Source organism: Scylla paramamosain, unplaced genomic scaffold (genome assembly GCF_035594125.1).
Source record: "Scylla paramamosain isolate STU-SP2022 unplaced genomic scaffold, ASM3559412v1 Contig111, whole genome shotgun sequence".
Lineage (NCBI taxonomy): Eukaryota > Metazoa > Arthropoda > Malacostraca > Decapoda > Portunidae > Scylla > Scylla paramamosain.
In genome coordinates, this window is record NW_026973776.1 from 212,501 (window position 1) to 222,500 (window position 10,000).

General features: G+C 42.7%; 1 protein-coding gene and 1 long non-coding RNA gene across 2 annotated transcripts in view; one reads left to right on the forward strand and one right to left on the reverse strand.

Moving 5' to 3' along the window:
• LOC135099218 (uncharacterized) overlaps window positions 1–10,000 on the forward strand; it is a 25,755-nt gene that overhangs the window by 11,167 nt on the left and 4,588 nt on the right. The gene's annotated exons all lie outside the window — the stretch shown is intronic.
• On the reverse strand, window positions 8,591–9,330 carry LOC135099214 (uncharacterized). The gene is made up of 2 exons (XR_010267786.1): window positions 9,216–9,330; window positions 8,591–8,998 (listed from the first exon to the last, which is right to left on the reverse strand). It is a non-coding gene; the product is annotated as an uncharacterized LOC135099214 (long non-coding RNA).

A 10,000-nucleotide genomic window follows, 5' to 3' on the forward strand; every position in this document is an offset into this window, starting at 1 on the left:
GCTCACCTGCAGGGAGCCTCACATATTGAGAGTGGACACTCAAGAAGTCTTTGATTTAAAATAGTGGACGGTTTGTCAGTGGTATAGATTCCAAGTCGAGGATGAGAAGCAGGGGCGAGTACTGACGCCACTTGTCCGCCATGTTGGTAATCCTTTGGCTTATTTGAGGGTTTTGTGGGGTGTTTTGTTGGATGTTTGTTGAGAGGCTCCATGTCTGTAGGGGTGTTTACTTGTTTGGCTCGCTTCTTGGCTCTTTTATTTGGTTGTAATGGTGAATACTGAACTTTTGTACGTTTGCTGAAAGGTAGACGCCATCTTGGTTTGCCACACTGGTTTGGTCCTCCGCCATTTTGCTATTCCTGCTGCACATTTCAGGGATCTTTTTTTTTTTTTTTCAGCGATAAATGTTTTGAATCATTTGTTTGTTTTGACAGAGTGGCTTTGTGTGTTGTGTGCGTGTCTTGTGTGTTGTGTGCGTGTTTTGTGTGTGTTGGCCATCTTGTGGTGCTTGTTGTTGTTACTCTTTGCACGCCATGTTGCCACTCTCTCCTGCTGATGTAGCGGCTCACACACACACACACACACACACACACACACACACACACACACACACACACACACACACACACACACACACACACACACAAAAATAAAAAAACAGACAGACAGAGAGAGAGAGAGAGAGAGAGAGAGAGAGAGAGAGAGAGAGAGAGAGAGAGAGAGAGAGAGAGAGAGAGAGAGAGAGCGGAAAGAGATAATCATTTGTCTCTCTCTCTCTCTCTCTCTCTCTCTCTCTCTCTCTCTCTCTCTCTCTCTCTCTCTCTCTCTCTCGTCTTCCTCCACTTACCTTGTCACCACCTCTCCTCCTCCTCCTCCTCCTCCTCTTCGGCACCCAATCCTACACAAATACACGCTTGAGATATAGCGTGTGTCTGTCTGTCTGTCTGTCTGTCACTTGAGTGCCAATTGATGCCAAACTCTCTCTCTCTCTCTCTCTCTCTCTCTCTCTCTCTCTCTCTCTCTCTCTCTCTCTCTCTCTCTCTCGCTCTCCTCTTATGGTAAATGACTGTCAATAAACCTCCTCCTCCTCCTCCTCCTCCTCTTCTTTTTATCTTCCTCTCTTTTCTTCGTCTTCCTAAACAGTTCTCTCTCTCTCTCTCTCTCTCTCTCTCTCTCTCTCTCTCTCTCTCTCTCTCTCTCTCTCTCTCTCTCTCTCTCTCTCTCTCTCTCTCTCTCTCTCTCTCTCTCTCTCTCTCTCTCTCTCTCTCTCTCTCTCTCTCTCTCTCTCTCTCTCCTTTTTTCTCCACACTTTTTCTTTCGTTTTTTTCTCTCTATATACACTATCTTTATTACTCTCCTCCTCCTCCTTCTCCTTCTCCTCCTGCTCCTCAAGGAAAACGTAAAATAATCAAATAGAAAACGAGTAACGAAATCCTCACTTTTATTTAATTTTTCTTTCTTTTCTTTAGTTTCTCCTTGAATTCCTTAAACGTATACTATTAAGAAAGATATTAAGACGTGTATTGATAACGAAAACGGAGGAAAAGTCAATTAGTAAGTGATAAAAGGGCTATTTCTGTTTATATTGCAATTCTACATTTTTATTTAGTTACCCCTTCAATTATTTCAAGGAGAACTATTACGGAACATGCATGGACAGTTATAGAAAATGGAGAAAACGCTAATTTGTAAGCGAGAGAGAGAGAGAGAGAGAGAGAGAGAGAGAGAGAGAGAGAGAGAGAGAGAGAGAGAGAGAGAGAGAGAGAGAGAGAGAGAGAGAGAGAGAGAGAGAGAGAGAGAGGGGGGAGTTTAAAAAGCTGCGGATATGAAAGATTGAGGGGAGAGGAGAGAGTGAAAGCCAAAGACAACAACAACAACAACAGCAAAAACAACAACAACAACCTACTACTACTACTACTACTACTGTTCATCGTCTTCTTTTCCTCTTCTTATTCATCTTTTCTTTTCTCTCTTTTATTCCCTCTCTATTTATCACTCGTTCCATATATACATTACCTTTATTACTCTCCTCCTCCTCCTCCTCCTCCTACCGAATTTTATCCAGAAAACTCTCATTTGAATATATACGAAGAGAGAGAGAGAGAGAGAGAGAGAGAGAGAGAGAGAGAGAGAGAGAGAGAGAGAGAGAGAGAGAGAGAGAGAGAGAGAGAGAGAGAGAGAGAGAGAGAGAGAGAGAGAGAGAGAGAGAGAGAGAGAGTGGAGGGGAAGGGGCGCAGTAACACCATCATCAGAGGAAAGGGAGACGATGTTTTTTCTCTCTCTCTCTCTCTCTCTCTCTCTCTCTCTCTCTCTCTCTCTCTCTCTCTCTCTCTCTCTCTCTCTCTCTCTCTCTCTCTTCGGGTGATAATGGCGCCTTCGGGTGATAATGTACTTATGTTTAAATAAAGAGAGAGAGAGAGAGAGAGAGAGAGAGAGAGAGAGAGAGAGAGAGAGAGAGAGAGAGAGAGAGATTTCTACAGCCTCTTTAGACCACACACATACATACACCCTTCCTCCCTCCTCCTCCTCCTCCTCCTCCTCCTCCTCCTCCTCCTCCTCTTCCTTCTCCTCCTCGTCTTCTTCCTCCTCCACCTCCTCCTCCTTTCATAACCCATACAATTAATATCAATTTATATCACTTATTGCTAATCTCCTCCTCCTCCTCCTCCTCTTGCTTTCTCTCTTACCTAAACTGCCAAGATAATATATACTCCCTCTAATTTTACCTCCTCCTCCTTTTCCACAACAACGTTAAGTTACACAGACAATGAAAGGAATGTTCTCTTGGGCGAGAGGTACTGCCCGCCAGGTAGGGGACACTACTTGCACCAACTCATTCGTTAAGAAAATCTTATAACTTAGATAATAATGGCTTAAAACGCACACAAGCCAAGCATACTGTGTCCTCAGCTCATAATGATCCCCCTCCTGCTCTTCCTGCTTCCTCACTGATGCACGTAAGGGTCACGGCTCGAGTTCTACCCTTGGCATTGTAAGCGCGGGACTGAACTTGCTCTCCTCGGCACAGTGACACGAGAATGTGGCAGTGGAAGTCATTTTAGCTGAGCCAAAACTACACGTCAGTTACGTTGTGTGAATGGGCATTGTTGGCGAGGTTTTCCACGGCTCTAAATGGCTGGCAGACCGTGGTGGCGCCAAATGTTAGTGCGATATTAGTGCACAGCTGCTGATGTATGAAGTGTGAGCCAAATAACACAGATAAGTGACTGATAGAAATTAATATTTAGAGAATTAGATATACTAAATCAAATAAATGTATTACTTCTATGCTTTTGAAGAGAGTCTTCATTGCAGTGATTCAGCATAATTCATTGAAAAGTGCATCACTGCCGCTAATGAAAAATAATCATAATTTTATATTTTGTTTCATTCTTGTATCTGATTGGCTAAAGACCTTATCACATTCTAGAATCGAGGCCTCTGATTGGTGCGCCTGGTGGGTGCCGAAGTCTTTAGCTCCAAGCTGCTGAGCGCTCCAAGAAGGGGGCGCAAAGGTATACCATACCCTCTGACGAACAGGTTCCCAGTAAGACTGTGCAATACCTGGATTTTCTACTGAAGATTTAGGCACAACACTCCATAATACGAGATTCAACAACAACAAGAGGAAACGACAAGCAATGGACGCCCAAGAGACCCTCGGTGAGAAGGGGAGCGCTAAGGAGAAAGTGACGACCAAGAACAAGAAGAAGAGGCGGCTGGAGAGCCTCGAAGACTGCACCAGCCACGAGAAGACGGTCACTGAAGGCTGTGCAGAGATGAAACATCGCGCGAGCCGGCGAGAACACAAAAATCAGAGGGACGGGAATGACATCAAAGGCAAGAAAACGATGAGCGTGGAGTGTTTTCATCCGATTATGGACCGCACCAAGAAGAGAAAGAGGCAGAACAAGGACGACGACGAGAAACAGAACAAGAGAAAGAAACAGGACACGGAGGAAACGGAAAACCAGGACAAGAAAAGGAAGAGGCAGGTTAATGACGACGACGAGAAGCAGAACAAGAAGAGGCAGAGGCAGGTTACGGACGATGACGAGAAGCAGGACAAGAAGAGGAAGAGGCTAGACACGGAGGACGACGAGAAGCAGGACAGGAAGAGGAAGAGGCAGGTTAAGGACGACGACGCGAAGCAGGACAAGAAGAGGAAGAGGCTAGACACGGAGGACGACGAGAAGCAGGGCAAGAAGAGGCAGAGGCAGGTTAAGGTCGACGACGCGAAGCAGGACAAGAAGAGGAAGAGGCAGGACGCGGAGGACGACGAGAAGCAGGCAAAGAAGAGCAGGGGGAGGGCAGGAGAGAACGAAAGAAGGGGGGAAGATGGAGTGCTGTCAATGCGTTAAGCACGGCATCAAGAGATGGAAGATGAGAGGGTGGTACAAAGACGACGTGGTGAGGCTGATGGTGGATGCCAAGAGAGTCAGCAAGGAGAGGAACGTGAGCAGGTGGTGCCGTCTTAATATTGGGAAAGAAAACCTGGTGTCCGCGACCGTGCGCGGCCACCCGTGCCTTGTCCAGCTTGACAGCGGCTCCTCATGCAGCCTCATGAGGCTAACACTGGCCCGGAGGCTGGGAATCGTCACGGGCAAGCAAGAGACGGTAAAGAAATATTTGTTTACCTGGGCTGGCATGCTGGAGTTGGACGTGATCGAGCTGGACGAGGTGGTGGTGATGCTGCGTCGCTACGTGGCGGTCAACACGCGCATGACGGTCATTGTACGCGGGGATGTGAGGAAGCACTACTTGGACCTAATAGTTATGTCCATGAGCCGCCTGCAGGAGGCCGAGGTGCGGCAGGAGTTCCATCCCGACGACAGCAGCACCCTGTTCCTGCGTCACCCAAAACGTCTGCGGCGGAGACAACCTTCGGACACACAACGCAAAACGTTCATGTTTGCCGCACGAGCGTTAGGCATCGAGGAGCCGCTGACGGTAATGGTGAACACTGGTAACGCGTCAACATTCTCTATCACTAAGACTGGTCAGGACAAGATGCTGTGCAGGACAGGCAAATCGACTGTGCTGCCGAAACGAGTCCTGCTGCACTTTGGCAGCGGCACAGACACTCTGCGAAAGATGGACACGATATACATGCGCCACTGGTTTGATTTCGTGTTTGGACGAACGCTGCTGTGTAAATTACAAGCAGCGATAGATTATGATGATTTGTCCATGACCTTGACGCTCAACGGAAAACGATACCGCTTCGACATCCTCACTCACGTCCTCCGTCTGCGTACGCCCAGAGGTGCCGCGTCCTCTCAGCCTCCGCCTTGATTTTATTGATTGATTGATTTTTTTGTTTTGTTTCGATTTGTTATCCATCAGGGAGGTCAGCAGAGGCAAGAAATAGATGAATAAAAATCCCGCTCAAAGAAGATCCCAAAACGAAAATAGGAGCAGTGAATAGAGTAGAAAAAATAGTCTGGCTTAAGGATATAAAACTGTGTTCTTCATTAAAGATATTAGACTAAGAAAATGAAGATTATGGACAGTAAATCAAGGTTATTAAGATAAAGGATAGTAGATTAAGAAAATAGTCTGGATTAAGGATATTAGTTAAGAAAATAGCCTGCATAGGAAAATATTACACTAAGAAATGAAGATTAAGGATAACAAAATAAGGAAAATAAAATAAAAATATCAAATTAATAAAATGGCCTGGATTAAGAATAGTAGACTAAGAAAATAGTCTGGATTGAGGATAGTAGATTAAAAAAGTCTGAGTCAAAAATAGTCTAAATTGAGACTAATGCATTAACAAAAAAAATCAGGATTAAGGATGGTAGATCAAGGAAAGAGTCTGAATTAAGAAAAGTAGATTAAGAAAATAAACTGGATTAGAGATAATAAATCAAGAAAATAGTCTGAATTAAGGATAACAGATTAAGAAAATGGTCTGGATTAAGGAAATTAAGATCAAGGTTGATAGACTAAGAAAACAATCTGGATTAAGGATAGTAGATCAAGTAAATAGTTTGTATTAAGGATAGTAAATTAAGAAAGAGGTCTGGATTAAGAATATTACATTAAGAAAATAGACTGGATGAAGGATATTACTTCAAGAAAGTAGTCTACATTAAGAATAGTAGATGAAGAAAATTGTCTACATTAAGGATAGTAAATAAAAAAAAATAGTCTGGATTAACGACAGTAGATTAAGTAGATGATCTACTTTGTCTACCGTCTTAAGGATGGCAGATAAAGAAAATAGTACAGATTTAGGAGAGTAAATTAAGAAAATAGACTGGATTGAGGATTATACACTGATTAAGAAAATGTTGTCGTTAAGGATATTATAATTAAGGAATCTACAATTAAGGAGAGTAGATTAAGGACATCATTTGGATTAAGGACAGTAGATTAAGTAAATAGTCTGGATTAAGGAAATAGTCTGGATTAAGGACACTATATTAAGGAAATAGTCTGGATTAAGGACACTATATTAAGGAAATAGTCTGGATTAAGGACACTATATTAAGGAAATAGTCTGGATTAAGGACACTATATTAAGGAAATAGTCTGGATTAAGGACACTATATTAAGGAAATAGTCTGGATTAAGGACACTATATTAAGGAAATAGTCTGGATTAAGGACACTATATTAAGGAAATAGTCTGGATTAAGGACACTATATTAAGGAAATAGTCTGGATTAAGGACACTATATTAAGGAAATAGTCTGGATTAAGGACACTATATTAAGGAAATAGTCTGGATTAAGGACAATGAATTAAGAAAATAATGTGGATTAAGGACATTGAATTAAGAAAATAGTGTGGATTAAGGACAATGAATTAAGGACACTTGGATGAATGTCATTAGGTTAAGAGCAGAGGTTGCAGCAATGGTTATGTACAAAGCAGTACACAGGTACATCCATGGGACTGAAAAGTTCTGTAAGGTAACACAGGCTGTGCTTGTATAGAGATATATTTATTATATTGTAATCTGATGTATTTATACACAGATATATTTCTATATTGTAATTTGATGTGTGAGTTTGAGACTTGGGTCCATATTGATGTTCGCTGTGTGCTTGTGACCTGATGTTAAATGTGTTTATATATATATATATATATATATATATATATATATATATATATATATATATATATATATATATATATATATATATATATATATATATGGATGCGTTACATAATGACGGAAGTCTTGATAGTGTTCTTGCGAAATATTTTGAAAAAGAATATTTCAGTGTGTGTGTGTGTGTGTGTGTGTGTGTGTGTGTGTGTGTGTGTGTGTGTGTGTGTGTGTGTGTGTGTGTGTGTGTGTGTGTGTGTTCAGTTTTCCTTTTCTTCTATAATATAATTAATAATAATTAGACAATCAACTTCATTTAGAGTCACTTTAGTAGAGTGTTCGGAAATAAGAGACAATGACCATCACATAACGCTTATCATTTTCTTCAACTTTTTTTTATATTCATTTTCCTCCTTTTTTTTTTCTTCAAGTAATTCTTCTTGAACGTATTCTTTTCTTCTCCTTATCATCTTCTTCTTCTACTCTTTGTTTTGTGTCCAACCATGACAACAACGGAGGCAAGCCACGCAATATCATCACTTCCTTCATTGTTTCCACGTATACCTTAAAGACGGAAATAGATAAGGTGCTTTGCCCAAACACGTCAATGCTAAGCCCTTGTGCAACTGTTTGGCACATCTTTCCTTAATTACTAACCACTCTGAGACATCTTTTCCTTGCCCTTCTTTCTGTACATATTGTTAATAAAGAACAAAGCTCCGAAGACTGTTACTCCCCTCATCAACACAAGTCAAAGTCTTCGTCTAACACTGTGGACGCTTATCAAGACTACTCTCTCAAGAGGGAAGCTTCAAGACACTCATCCTCTAATTTTTGACAATCGTTTCTGACTCAGTTTGGGGACCGGCGCCTCAGGGAACATTTTTTTCTTTCCAATTTTGTTGGCCTTGGCAGGTACCCCTCTTAAATGAAAATAAATTAAATGAATAAATAAAAATAAATAAATAAATAAAAAACAAAATGAAATAGAAAGGGATGAGGGAGATGGAGGGAGGGAGGAAATGTAAGGATGAAGGGAAGGGGGAGAGGAGGGAAGGAATGGGGAGAGAGAGGGAATGGGGAGGGAGGGAAGGGGAAGAGAAAATAGGGAGAGGGAATGGGGAGGGAGGGAGGAGGGAAGAGAGAGAATAGGGAGAGAGGGAGGGGGAAGATAGAGAGAGAGAGAGAGAGAGAGAGAGAGAGAGAGAGAGAGAGAGAGAGAGAGAGAGAGAGAGAGAGAGAGAGAGAGAGAGAGAGAGAGAGCGCCATCTGCAGGTTTTGGGCGGCCGAAGCCACGATTCTCCCCGGAAAGTCAAATTTTCGCGTGTTTTTTGAGCGCGCCAAATCAACGTCTATGTCTCAAAAATACTGCACAACAAAGTATGATTCAAGCACGTCCAACACTTCTGGAAACTAGTATGCAGTATTACCAATGTCTCCTCCCATCAAACCTCTTCCCCTCTTCAGTTCAATGACCTCCCGTTAACATGCGTCTGATCACGCTTCAACAACGCTTGATTATATTAAGTTACACAGAATGAAAGGGATGATCTCGTGGGCAAGGAGGTACTGTCCGCCAGGTAGGGGATACTTTTTGCACCAACTCAGTCGCTATGGCAGTCTTATAACTGGCCATCGTAGTGGTGACATCGTGGACATTCACTGGGGTAAGCAGATGTCATGAATGAGGCATTGCAGTCAAGGATTATTAACTTCCCGGGCCATCAAACTACCCACACATTCGTAGAAAGGCAGAGGTCATTCCACCATTGAAGTGGAGAATCCTCCTCTCGCTCATTACACTTCAATTACATTTCACGACCACGTAAGTGTTTGATGCTCACCTTGTCCGAGCAGCGAGAGAGAGCCGAGTTCATGGCGGGTCTTGGCCTCCTGGATGGTGCGAGGAAGCTTGAGCTGAGCCAGCAACTCTTCGCTGAAAAGACAACAAAAAGGTATGAAGGCGCCACCCACTCCTACATCATCCCTGGACTGAGCGCGTCCCGCTATTACCTGCAGGAGCTCGGGATGCATTGCAAGAAAGCCATGACTTGACAACAAGGCAAATTAATCCTCATATATATTACGCGAGTGGCCTTCCTGGGTACGTTTTACACACACACACACACACACACACACACACACACACCTACCCACACAGACACACACACACCCACACAACTTCATCCTGGGATATGGAGAGTTGGTGAACAAAAAATACGCAGCACAGTGGTTAGACATAACGTCCAGCCTCCTCTCTGTCCTCACCAGCACTGAGAATAATAGGTGATGAGCGAAGGAAGGGTGTCGAAGCGGTTTTCAGAAGCTTGGAGTGAGTAGGAGGAGCCTTCGTTGTGGATCTCAATGAGGTAGTGTTGGATGTAGGGTCCCTTGTCCGGCGGGAGGCGCACGCTGAGGGCTCGGCTGTTTAGCTGGCTACTCTGTCGTACAATGACGTTCTGAAAAGAGAGGAATTTCTTGGCTACCGGTAAGGAGATGAAAGGCTTGGAATATGTCTTGGAATGGATACGCATCGGTTTCGAATCATCAGATTATACGCACAACAGAATGTAAACATACACACATATGCACACAGCTACGTCAAAATAATACAAGGGAATACAGCAGTACCACAGAAATGTCAATTCCTTGGCAATAACTACTCGTATACTGATTAGTTTGGCAAACCCTGACAGCTGATCCGAACTCACCTAATACATTCATGGTGCTTAACCACGTGGCAAGATTAATGATCTTTTCATCATTAGTTCACAAACTGTTCGTGATTGCGACCAAACAAATGCTTCTTAAGATGGGAGAAGTGTTAATGAATACATCTCAGGTAAAAAAAAAAAAAAAGTGTGGAAACGAGAATATAGAGGATTTACCATATATATATATATATATATATATATATATATATATATATATATATATA